The sequence below is a fragment of the Schistocerca nitens genome, chromosome 7 (assembly GCF_023898315.1).
Source record: "Schistocerca nitens isolate TAMUIC-IGC-003100 chromosome 7, iqSchNite1.1, whole genome shotgun sequence".
Classification (NCBI taxonomy): Eukaryota; Metazoa; Arthropoda; class Insecta; order Orthoptera; family Acrididae; genus Schistocerca; species Schistocerca nitens.
Window position 1 is genome coordinate 537,101,988 of NC_064620.1, and position 13,131 is coordinate 537,115,118.

A 13,131-nucleotide genomic window follows, 5' to 3' on the forward strand; every position below is an offset into this window, starting at 1 on the left:
ATAACTTTAATTTTTAATGTCATTTTGTGTTAAATAGTTCAAATGGTTCAAATGGCTCTGAGCACTATGGGACTTAACTTCTAAGGTCATCAGTCCCCTAGAACTTAGAACTACTTAAACCTAACTAACCTAAGGACATCACTCACATCCATGCCCGAGGCAGGATTCGAACCTGCGACCGTAGCGGTCACGCGGTTCCAGACTGAAGCGCCTAGAACCGCACGGCCACACCGGCCGGCCCCCGCCATCTGGTATCAATGCATTACCCTATCATCCATTATATATAATCATTTTCATAGTACACTTGATATTATAGATGAGTAGGACACAAGACAGGACATAGATAATGTCCGTTTGACGTCAACAGTGTGTAACATTTTACTTTTTTTGAATAGGACAATGTTCCTCTCCAATAATTTTTAGATTAGTTACAATAAGCTTACGCTGCAAGAGAATTCGCTTGAATTTTTCAATATGTGGTCTGTTGTCGGTTTGAAGGCCTACCATAACATCGGCAACGTAGTGCAACTCCACCGAGGGCTGTCTGGAGTAGGGTGGAGATAGCAATGTGAAAGTTGCGAGCTGTCGAAGACGATCTTCATATTCCTAATGCGATTAGGACATCGTATACTCTTGACGACGTTTAGCACCTGTGCAGTCAGTCACCCAATTTCAGGATTCATTTTGAGTAATCCTGCTAAATTCCCAAAATATTGTCTTTTTATATTGATGAGTAATATGGATAGTCGTCACGTTCATGTGCCGTCTACAACGCAAATTTAATGTTACTATCCTAGGAACTAACCTGCAATACGTTTTGTATTTCATAATCGGAACTATCTGCATTAACCGTCATCAGAGCAATGTCAGGGAACAGAATGCAGCAGTGCCTTGCTACCTACTTGAGGACCTGCTTGAGTCGTGTTCTAAGGAAAGGGTAGTTGCTGGTTCACATTATATTACACTAGCGAGAAGTACCGACTTTTCCTTTTCTCTGCAAACATCCAGAACTAAATTCAGTAACTAAATGCTAAGAATATATTTGCATTGTGCCAACTCAAAGATCAATAGATATGGATATAGATATAGATACAGATTTTTATATTTAAAGCCATTCTCGTTCTGCGTTGGAATAAACATCATTCATTATTTGCTTGTTCTTGTTACGATTGTTATTGTCATTCTCTCACTCGCAAGAGTTTTCGCATTCCTATTTGGTATCGATGCACATGAAGAGTGGCTATGAATGAAGGGAATACTGAATGTTACGTCATGCAGAATACACTCTTTTACTTCGGCTCCTCGTGATCTACGCTACAGGAGAAGTGAGATACATAAAGTTGACAGTGTGAGGACAGACCTGATAGCACAACTGTGCAACTACACAGTGTTACCAGATAAAATGGTGCTGCGGAATCGAAAGTGTAGTACGGACTTTGCCACAGTAGCAGACAGCTGGTAATTTAGGACCATGACCGTGGATTACACTTTGGTCAGTGCTGGTTAGAGTGCTGCAACTGTAAATGGAAGGCTTTGTTTGATAGTCTTATGCTGATGCTGTCTGAATAAATTATGCCATTGGATACAAAGCGGTTTAGTTTTGAGACCTAACCCACGAGGGGGGAAGGCACAGTGGTCTGCTTCAGGAATTCCAAGCAATAAAACACAAAAAACAACCCAGGAAGGGAGACATGCATTTGGAATCTGTTCATCGTTACGGGGTCAAACAAGAGGGTAACATTACTGAAACAATGATCGGGCTACTTAGTATATAATAGAGCATACAGATTTCAAGGAGGAAACGTATGAAGACGCAGACTTCCTCGTTATCAATATGTGCGGCATATCTTTCGTGTTAACGAAAGTAAATTCCCGCTTTACCTCTTCTTACGTGTCAAATGAAAAGAATGCCATGAGGAATAGAATATTTGTTGACTGCGTCTCTTCTTGCTTCCATCCTTACCAACATATTTCTTCATTCTCGTGGTAATCATGACATTCTATGTGTATGCTGCAAAAGATTGCAAGTGGACAAATTCGACATCGAGGTGCAAAGCGTTATATTCAATTCGAATAAGCTTCCGGTGTATTTTTACTTCGTTTGTATTTTTAGATGATTATGAACGTTACGGAAAATTATCTCACATGCTTTATGTTGAATGAGAAACATCCGTTTTGCTTTCCCTACGTTGAAATGATATAATGTCGGCGTCAACAGCCTTCTTCCACGCCGGAAGCTGAAACTTGTATGATTCTGGATTAATGATAATTGAATGTCTCATATGTATACATAGCCCACAAGGCGACGTCAGAAACCATCAGGGGAGAACGCCGCATAAAAACAAAACGTGCGCGCGCGTCTCCACTCTGAAGAACCGTATCGGAGAATCACGGCAAGCATTTCACTGAAGAGCTGCCTCGTCAGAGAGCCTAGAAATGGCAGCGTCGTAGCAAGTATTTGTCAACACTCTGATAGTGCATTTACTTCCGGGTGTAGGTCGGCGTTACCTCGCTAAATTCACTTGACATTCGTTTTCCACATCGAAGACTCGTACGATATAATCCACTGCAAGATGACACAATTAGAAAGTATATTTAATTTCTGGACTCCAAGAATGGCGTTCTTCACATAAGTAACACCTGTTTGTGTGTGCATTCGGGAGGACGACGGTGCAATCCCGCGCCCGGCCATCCTGATTTAGGTTTTCAATGATTTCCCTAAATCGCTTCAGGCAAATGCCGGGATGGTTCCTTAGGAAGGGCACGGCCGATTTCCTTCCCCATCCTTCCCTAATCCGAGCTTGTGCTCCGTCTCTAATGACATCGTTGTCGACGGGACGTTAAAACAGTAATCTCCACCTCCTCTGTTCGTGTGTTTAAGGTTGCGTTTTGAGGCTCAGGCAACATCGCAGTGACTATATTCCGCCTGTGGCTGCCAGTGTGTCGTTAGCTCAGAGGTTCCCTTGTGCGTTGCAGTGCTTGTACTATAAGACATAGCAGTTCGAATCACGGTAGAAGCCGCTGACTACAACCTTTTATTTTCCATTTTAATTAATGGAGTTGCAAACTGCTAGTAAAAATTTCTTATGCGAAATCTGAAGAATGCCTTTAAACATCAATCTTCGTCCGATTTCGACTTAGTAAATTAAGTTAATATCATGGATTTCTGCTTTGCAAATTCCAAGGTGCTTCACTGTAAAATAGACCCTGAAAAGATTCAAACCGACTGCCAACGATATAAATTTGAGCTTTGTTCGTCATATAGGTCTAACATGTCAGAAGGTTGTTTATGAAGTGCACATGTTCATTAATATAGTTCCCTTCTTCTAAATTTTTGCAATAGCATTTAACTGTAGACGTTTTCTAACACCGGCGTTAGCAATTCCTTTCCGTTCTCTGAAACCTTCAAAACGACAAATTTTTCTGGTTTAAATCTGATGACCTTAACTATCACTTCCGATCAACAATAAATACTTCATGAACCCATACACGGAACTCCAAATGTGCAGTGTTCCTGCACTGCTACAGAGCATGCATTGCAAGGTATTCACACAGTTTATCGCATAGACTTACCATAAGGAATGAAACAAGAACTGTAATACACTTTACACCACAGACGCTCACTCTGGCTTGACGAAAACATCCAAACATTGACCAAAAGTTACACAAATAATTGAGTTTGAAAGGGAAAGAAACGAGGTATGAATCATTTATAAATTCATCGAATGTAGTGAGGTGGTTTAATTTCGTCCCAGTCTATAAAATTAATTTCGGGCCATACTCAGCTCTTGCCGATTAATGTAATATAATACCCGCCTACTAATCAGGGCGTCTGTCTTCGTTGCTTTTGAGCGTGAATGGAAATTGTAGAAATTTTCTGTGGAGCAACACTTAATAATAAAGCGTTTTAAATCATCAAAAGCGATGAGCGGTAGCAGGCGCTTTCGATAAAGAACGGGGGAGTGCAGCGCCGCTGCTGTCGCCACGGCCGCTGCCAGTAGCCAGCAAATGGATCCCGGAGCTTTGCCGCATACGGCGTCCAGAGGACAGTCTGCAGGAAATCTGCCGCAAAATCGTTACTGGATAAAATTTTGATATCGGTGTGTCACAAAGCGAAATAGATTGAATCTGCGCTACCATTACATTCACGTCTTCAGCATTCAGACAGAAGAGGCTATAAAAATATTTTATGCCAGCTGCTCTCGATCCACTGACATTATGAACAGAAACAACGCACGCTACCGCTAGACCACAGGCGTAATCAGCCAACAGTTTCTCTATCATGGGACAAGTTTTCCTCCAGGAAGTGCCGCAGTCTACAGTGTTGCCAGATTGTGCAGATAACCGGACTTAGGGAATTAGCGAGTTGGCCAGTTTTTTTGTCCCATGTCGCGATCGGCGCGGACTTAGCCTCTGAAGCGGCCGGCCGCCGGTCAAGTTTTATGTCAAAGAGTGTACGTCAAGGTATAGAAAACGTAAGTCAGCATACGACAGAGGAGCAGGAATGTAGAGAGACAGTCGATGAGGATTCTAACTTGCGTCTTCAAATGGTTCAAATGGCTCTGAGCACTATGGGACTCAACTGCTGAGGTCATTAGTCCCCTAGAACTTAGAACTAGTTGAACCTAACTAACCTAAGGACATCACAAACATCCATGCCCGAGGCAGGATTCGAACCTGCGACCGTAGCGGTCACGCGGTTCCAGACTGAAGCGCCTTTAACCGCACGGCCACACCGGCCGGCTGCGTCTTCAATACGTAGAACCCATAGTACATGTAATCAGAGCTACCTCACCACAGAGTACAAGGAATGCGAGCAGAAACGTGTCACAGCACAGATCAATGCAATCGGTTGCGAACCAACACTTGGGCGAAAACACAGAGCGTAGGACGGCGGAAGAAAACGCAATAGGACCCACCAATCTGGCAGAATTATTACAACAAATTACGGAAACCATGACAAGGCAAAATAGAGACATAGTGAACCAAATTCAAATTCAGAAACCACGAGACAAATGAGTGAGATTAAAGAACAAAACAAAAAAATTCAGTTACACCTAAGTCAAATTGAAGACGAGGCAAAAGAATCTCGAGAAGTGATAGGAAACTTAATAACAGGTCACAATCAATTGAGAACGGACATTGACAAGCTAAAAGCGGACGTACAAACATTGCGTAGTGACACTCAGGACGAGATCAAAACATTTCGTAACAACGCCCACGGAGAAGTCAAGAAACTAGAGAATCAGGTAAACGTAATTACTAGACAAGCAGAAGGTACAGCGCGTGAAATTGTTGAAAACAGTGTGTTACACAAACGTATCACAAAAGCAGCGCTGAAAAGATATGATAACCGCATAGTCAAAATAGAAGCGCAAACGAAGCGACAATTTCAGAAATTGCGAACAGAGTTGTTGCAAACCATTGAAGAGCGTAGTGAACAGGATCGAAGAAGCACAGAGTCTGCAACCACATCCGTATCAGTAACAGCACCGGAGAAACAAGCAATCAACGAAGATATTACGCATTTGCGATTCCAATCACAGGCTGAAAGTAACATACGTGAAATCAGACAGCCTGCACAGCAACAAACACGTTTCGAAATTCTTGATGAACAAACGTCATCACAAACACATGCGGAACCACAAATGTATGTTTGAAGACAGTTTGGATCGTGCAATGAAGCAGCAAGGTTAGCCAGACAAGATACCGAACCAATACCTGACAATGGAAAGCCAGGTCGCGAAGAGTACAGTGCAATGCATTCAGCTACACGTTCACAACCGATGGAAGAAAATTATTGCGTACCACTCCAACTATACGACGCAAGGGTAGGCGAAAGTTACAGTGGACTATATCCAATGGATGTACCACAACCGGAAAGAACGACGGGAGAAATGATCAGAAACAAAACTGGCGAAGAATCGCGAATTTCGTGTGGAACTATGACGAAGTACGACAACGATAATTTCCTCACAGTCAGAAAATTTCAACACTTTCGAGAAGGAAACTCATTACATCCACGAACTTTTAGTGATCAATTCCGAGTAGGATTACCAGAACACTGGACGCTAGCACACAAATTAGACTTTATATGTTGAAAGGTGGCTGCACTGAGCCACAGCGCCAGAGATCGCGCTAGAGAGTATTGTTCGGCCGCCTCCACTGGCAGTGATTATTGAGAACTCGTAGTGGGCAGTGCTTTGGGAGAACTCGTGGTAGTCAGTGCTGAGATGTCGTAGTGAGTAGTGTTTGTTGAGATGAGCTAGTAGGCAGTGCTTGCTGAGATGTGATACTGAAAAGTTCTTGTTGAAATGTGATAGTAGCGAGTCGGTGTGGAGAGATTGTAATGTCTAGAGTGCTTTTCATCAATATAAATTAAGGTAACAAGCTACTTTTCTTTTCTTTCTCATTATTTCAATGTCCTGAATAATGCGTCATTACAGGTTCAGTCAACAAAGCATCTGGCTTGTGTTCTTGTATTAGAGTGTAATTCTGGTTTTCTTGAGTAATTATGGTATTTCTATTTTCTTTAATTAATTCAGTATAAATGATATTTAAAATTTCTTGTGTTGTTGAAGAAGAACCGTGCCAGATGCGTACGTTGAGTCATACTTCCACACACAGAACAGTTACACTTGTGCTTTGGTTTCGTAGGTTTTATAGTTGCTGGGGACTTAATTAATTAATTGTGTTAATGAAAATTTCCATTTCATTCTTTGTTGTCGTTCTATGCAGTCAGATTGCGTAATAATACTAGTCAGGGCCAACCGTTTACGAGACATAGCGTAATCGGACATACAGCTACCAAAAATTAAAATTATTTTCATTTTATTTTAATTAAGCCCCCATGCACGTGGCGACCGCTGCTTCGGATCGTCCCTTGGAATTCTTCTGATTGTAAAAATAGTAGACAGTAGTATTGTTGTAGTAATTTGTAGTTTAGTAATTGTAGTCTATATTGCATGTGTAGATTTGGTAATTGTCATTCTTCTAATGGTATTTTTTTTTTTTTTTGCAAAATTTCATTTCTGTTGTCTTGTCTACGGGTTTGACAATTAGTGCAATTATTTCAATTGTTCGATTAATCGTGTTTGAGGGAGACATTTCGTGTGAATGGTATTGTTGGAGATAAAGTGTCATTGTGTGTAATTTTCATATAGTGACGAGTTTTGTACATTTTGTAAATGATTACGCGATCGATGAAGAAGGCAAAAATGATGGATAGTCAGAACGACGAAATTGTTGACATGGCGAACTCGCCAACAGAGGAGAACAGTATGATGAATAATGATGTGGAAAACAATGTAATAAGTCGGGAAAATAGTCCGGAACCATTTCAAAATTTTTCTCAATTAGAAAATTCACAGAATACGAGATTAACGATAGAAGATTCTGGAATAGTATCGAACACAGATAGCTTTACAGCTATGACGAATGAAACTGGTTTTGCGGGAAATGTTAGGGGCGAAAAGAGTTTCGAACCAGTTACTATGGAGCAGTTGATGAGTGCAATATTAAATTTGGGATCTGAATTAAAAACAGAGATAGGAAGAATTAACACGAAGAGTGAAATTATGACAATACAGTTAGGCTCACAAATAGAAACATTTGGAACCGAGATGAAAGCTGAGATGGGAACAATTAGAACTGAGATGAAAGCAATGACAACACGGTTATGCTCACGAATAGGTACATGTTTCAAAAATACGAATGATGAATCAAAGAAAGTAATTAGAGAAGAAGTACAACCGATTTTGAATGCTCACAATAATAGTTTAATTTCAACAGAAATCAGACAAGAGGAACAGGACACAGAACGGGAAGAAAAAGATCGCGTGGTAGTACAAAATTTTTCAGAGTTAAATTTACAACGTGCACACGATAAGGAAGAAGTATTTGAAAGAATCGAGGAATTCGTACCAAATGACTTAACGCAACAGTGCGTACAGTTAACTACTAAATGTGACAATACCGAAACCCGAGTCGCGACACTTACGGAAGACGTAAACTTATTGGAAAGAGATGAGGAGATTTCAGATAAATTGACAAGTCTTAGTTTAAAGGGGGACAGAGATTCGGATAATACAGCTCCATTGCCATTTGTGGAAACTGAAGAGTACCAGAACATAAATAAACATGTTGAAAATCAGGGAAAATTTAATGAACACGTTAAAAGGGAAGTTGAGGCATTACGAATGCAAGTCAAACAAACTGAAGGGGAAATCATAGGAAAAGACAGTAGAAGAAATTTAGAATCACAGATAGCAGAAGGGTTTGAAGAAAATAATTTGTCTCATTTACGGGATACAACAAGAGAGCGCCAGGCGCGCGAACTTGACAATAATCGACATTGGGACTGGGACAGACGCGGTAGGTCTTTGTCGCCACGAGGCGAAAACTTTGACAATAAACACTTTTTGACTGTTCGGAAATTTAAGATCTTTCGTAATTCTAAGAATGACATACATCCATGTTCATGGCTAGATCAATTTACGTACGCACTTCCGCCAGATGTGCCACAGAGTCACAAACTGGAAATTATGTGCAGCTATTAAGTCCTCAGGGGATTCACTACACTAAGTGAATATGTGCCGTAGCGATCACAGGGCCCCGAGCTGTAGTGGTGCTATTTTCCTTTTAGTTTTCTGCACCGCTGCCTACTCTTATACTATTCTTTGCATCTATAAAAAACAACTCTTCTACTATCCATCTATCTAGACAGTAGGTAAACAATAACCGGATTTGACTGTTTTACTCAAAAGTGACTTCGGAAATTACCGTTTGGACTTACTATATTTTCTGCAGCATTCATTCGTAGTTTAAACGAAATCTTACCTGTTTATCTTCGTGACGATATTACTTCATATGTTGACGATATTCTTATTGCTAAACGTTCTTGGAGTGAGCATAACAAAATTTTGGATTTATTATTGCGTATTTTTGCAAGAGTTGGCATTACAGAGAACTTGAAAAAATCGGAATTTGGTCGTTCTCAGGTGAAATTTCTCGGTCACATTATTTCTACAGAAGGTATTCTTCCTGATCCAGAGAAACTAGACGCTATTCGTAATTATGCTGTTCCTACCACAAAACGTGATGTTCGTAGTTTCCTTGGTGTCTGTAATTTTCTTAGACGCTTTGTTAAATTGGACAATTTGGCCACACGTCGTTTATGTGAACTATCTGGAAAGAAATCTAATTGGTGTTGGGATGAGGAAGCTCAGTCAGAATTTGAACAACTTCGTGATGCTTTAGTTGCTGCTCCACTTCTTTCACATCCGGATTTATCTAAAGAATTTTGTTTGGCGACGGACTCATCATACAAAGGCCTAGGTGCACATTTATTTCAAGAGATAGAAGAAAACGGCGTTGTAGTACAGAAGACTATTGCATTTGGAAGTCGTGTTCTCTCTAAATCCGAAAAGAATTATTCGATTACGGAACTTGAAGCTTTGGCTGTTGTTTGGGCTTTCACAAAATTTCGCACATTTTTGTTCGGTAGACATACTAAGGTTTACACTGATCATCGAGCTTTGGAATTTCTTATGTCGACAAAATTAACACATGGCAGATTGTCACGATGGGCGTTGTACCTACAGGAATTTGATTTTAGTATTGTTTACATACAGGGATCTTCAAATATTGTTGCTGATGCTTTATCACGTGCACCTATGGGTTTGAAACAAAGTGCTGAGGAGGACTGCAAAGAAAACCATTATTGTTTGATGTACATTCAAGGTGTTGCGTTTGAGAATTTTATTTCATCTTCGCTCCAGGACATCGCTAAGGAGCAAAATAAGGATCCCATCTGGAAGGACATTAAGGAGAAGTGCAGGAGAAAGGAAAGTGTAGCGATCAGGCAGTATTATTTAGTTCGCAATGACATTCTTTTCAAACGAAAATCGGTCGACAACTCTGTTTGGTTAGTTTGTATTCCTGATGAGTGGGTCAATAAATTGATTTGGTACACACGTTTCAGTTATGCACATTTTGGTCCCAGAAAATGATTTCATAAATTGCGAGAAAATTGCTACTTCAGTAATATGGAAAAACGCATTCGATCTGTTCTTGCCAAATGCAAATTATTTCAAAAGGCTAAGCCGCCAACTGTTTCGCACAGAGCACCGTTGTTTCCTATCATTCCAGCGAAATTAAAGGACATGGCTGCAGTCGATTTGTTCGGTCCAGTGGTTCGTTCTACTAATGGTTTTGCGTACATTTTCGTAGCAGTGGAATTGACATCAAAAGGTGTGTGTTTTACACCTTTACACAAAGCAACAGCTCGTTCAGTATCTAACGCTTTCATCAAACATTTTCTTAAAGAAGTTGGTCATGTTGATAAGGTTATATCAGATAATGGATCACAGTTTCGCTCTAAAATTTGGCTTCGTACTCTATGGCGTCGTAAGATTAAACCAATTTTTATTTCACTTTTTCACCCTCAATCTAATGCTTCAGAGAGATGGATGAAGGGAATCAATAAATTGTGCCGTCTTTATTGTCATCAGAATCACAGAACTTGGGATCAGTATCTTCATATTTTTCAAAACATTCTGAATGAACTTCCTAATGACTCAACTTCTTTACCGCCTCTATTGATATTAAAAAATAAAGTACCAACAAATCGCATTTCTGAAATCGTTCCTTTTCCGCCTTCACGGAAACTGCGGCATTCTAAAGTTGTCAGCCTGGCTCTACGAAATATTGCGTCTGCAGCTGCTAGAAGAGAGAAATCAGCTAAACGTCCTGGTCGTTTAAAAATTTTGCCAGTTGGTCAAAAAGTCTCATCGTTTGTCTCATAAAGGAAAAGGCTTATGTCGCAAATTTTTTCTGCTTTATAACGGTCCATATAGGATTCGCAAAATTATTCATGATAACACTGTTGAAGTAGAAACTCTTAAATCTCGGCGCTCTAAGGGAATACATCATATATCGAACGTAAAAATTTTTGTGGAATGACATACTTAAGAGAAACTAACAGCTACATGTAAACATGCAGAGAATACAAGGATACTGCGCCGTGTTCTGGCGGCGGCGCGTACTCAAAGCAACAGTGAAGTCTGCGCGCCGCACAAGGCAGTCGTTGACCGCAAACAATCACTTTGTACGTCACGCGCCTACAGCTGATCGAGCGCTCAGTGCGAATGCACTGACAGACGTAAACAAATACACAGTCTAATTTCTCCGACTAAATTCTGTATAAAGCTATGGTGACTTTATAAATTATGTTATTAACGTTCAGTATTTTTCAGGATACGGTTGTGTAAAATATTTAAGACCTTCAGGTAAATTCTGTGCGTGTCCGACGTTAAGACGACTTGCTATGGAGAAAATTTCAGGAAGAATGTAATTTCAAAAAAAAAAAAAAAGTAATAAACTAAAAAGGGTAACTATTAATTGAGTTTATTTTTCAGGTAACATATTTCCACTTAGGTACATACTTTAGACGTAATTTGCTGCTTGCGATTACGTGACTCATACTTTGTGCTAAATTTCATGTTCTATGAATTTACTTGTGAAGCGACGTGCTTGTGTACATTTACTGATTTTGACGATGACTGATTAATGAATAGGGTTGTTACTTGTGTATATTATGCATCGCTTGGCTGCACTGCTTTTTCACTGATGTTATATTTTTTTATTATGTGCCTGCTGTGCTTATTTATTTAAATTGTAATTGTCAACTGATTAATTGTGCTGACTGTGGTTATGTATGTAGGTTACACTTTGTGATTTATCTGCTTGCGCCTTCATGTTTACTTATTAAGATTACATATGAACATTTATTTGCTTATGCTGAATGATGTTAATGACTTGTTTATTACGTAAGATATATGTTTGCTGCTGTGCGTATGGATTGCATATTTACACACTTCTGTTTTGTTGTCATAACTACTCTTTAATTTAGAATATAGCAATGCTGATGTACAGTGTACGAACATAGAGTTTAGGTTACACTATGGTATTAATTATAAATTGTTCACTTGGCAGAGCCTCGTTGTAGGGATTGTGCTGCATCCACTTGTTGACATTCTGTTCTCTACTGGTATATTTACGCGCTATTGCATGTTTTGCTTACGCTCAGTGCCTGATATTTTTAAGATAAGAAAATGAACCGCTATAATTCTACGAACGACATTGGTACAAGAAACTGCATAGAAGTCACATGAGCTGGAGGTTTTATGGAAACTGTATAAATTTATGCTAATAGGAAGGAAGCTAACGACATCACATACCAACACTAGGTTTAGACCATTGACAGTTATTACACTGCATTCTTCGTGAGCAATTGAAATAGGAAGTGACACTTCACACAAGAAATACTCCACATGTTTGCTTCTGTTTGCCATAATTTTTGAAGTGGTGTACACACTGTGAAATATTATGATCTTTCACACTCCGTAATCGTACTTAATTACTGAGAGTTATTCGAACTAAAGTCTGTTAGAGGTCATGTATGCATTTCTTTTATTTAATGATGGACAAGGAACCAAAATGTATCTTATAATTTATAATGAGTAGAAAATTTGGGTCAGATGGATTACACAGAGGTTGTGTGTGGACACTGTGTCTTCGGATTGTATGGGATGATGAATTGAAGTTGCACTAGGATTTTGTCTGTACTTGTTCGAGGAGACTGACTAGAGGAAAGAGTTGTTATGGAAGTGAAATGATATTGGCAATGAGGTTTATATATATCGACGTATTGAAAAGGTATGATTGAGGTATTGAGATTATGTGAAGTTGATGATTATTGGAGTTTTCGTGGACAAGAGGTAAGGTAAATGATATTGATGATCGACGTATTGAATAGGTATTATTGAAGTATTGAGATTATGTGATGCTGATGATTATTGGAGTTTTGGTGGATAAGAGGTGAAGTAAGTGAGGAGCATATTTTTTTTGGTTGGTCTATATGGAACAAGGAGGATGAAGATGGCAAACTAGAACACTCAAGTAGAAAGAAGATTGTCTACACACACACTTTGTTAAATCACTAAGCAGTATATACTTTTTTTTGGAGAGAGGAAGTAATTGCATATCTTGGTACACTGACAGTTGTTCATCAACCGTACATTTTGTTCTGGCTTGGCAAACATTGGTCTTGACATGATGACTATGACGTTG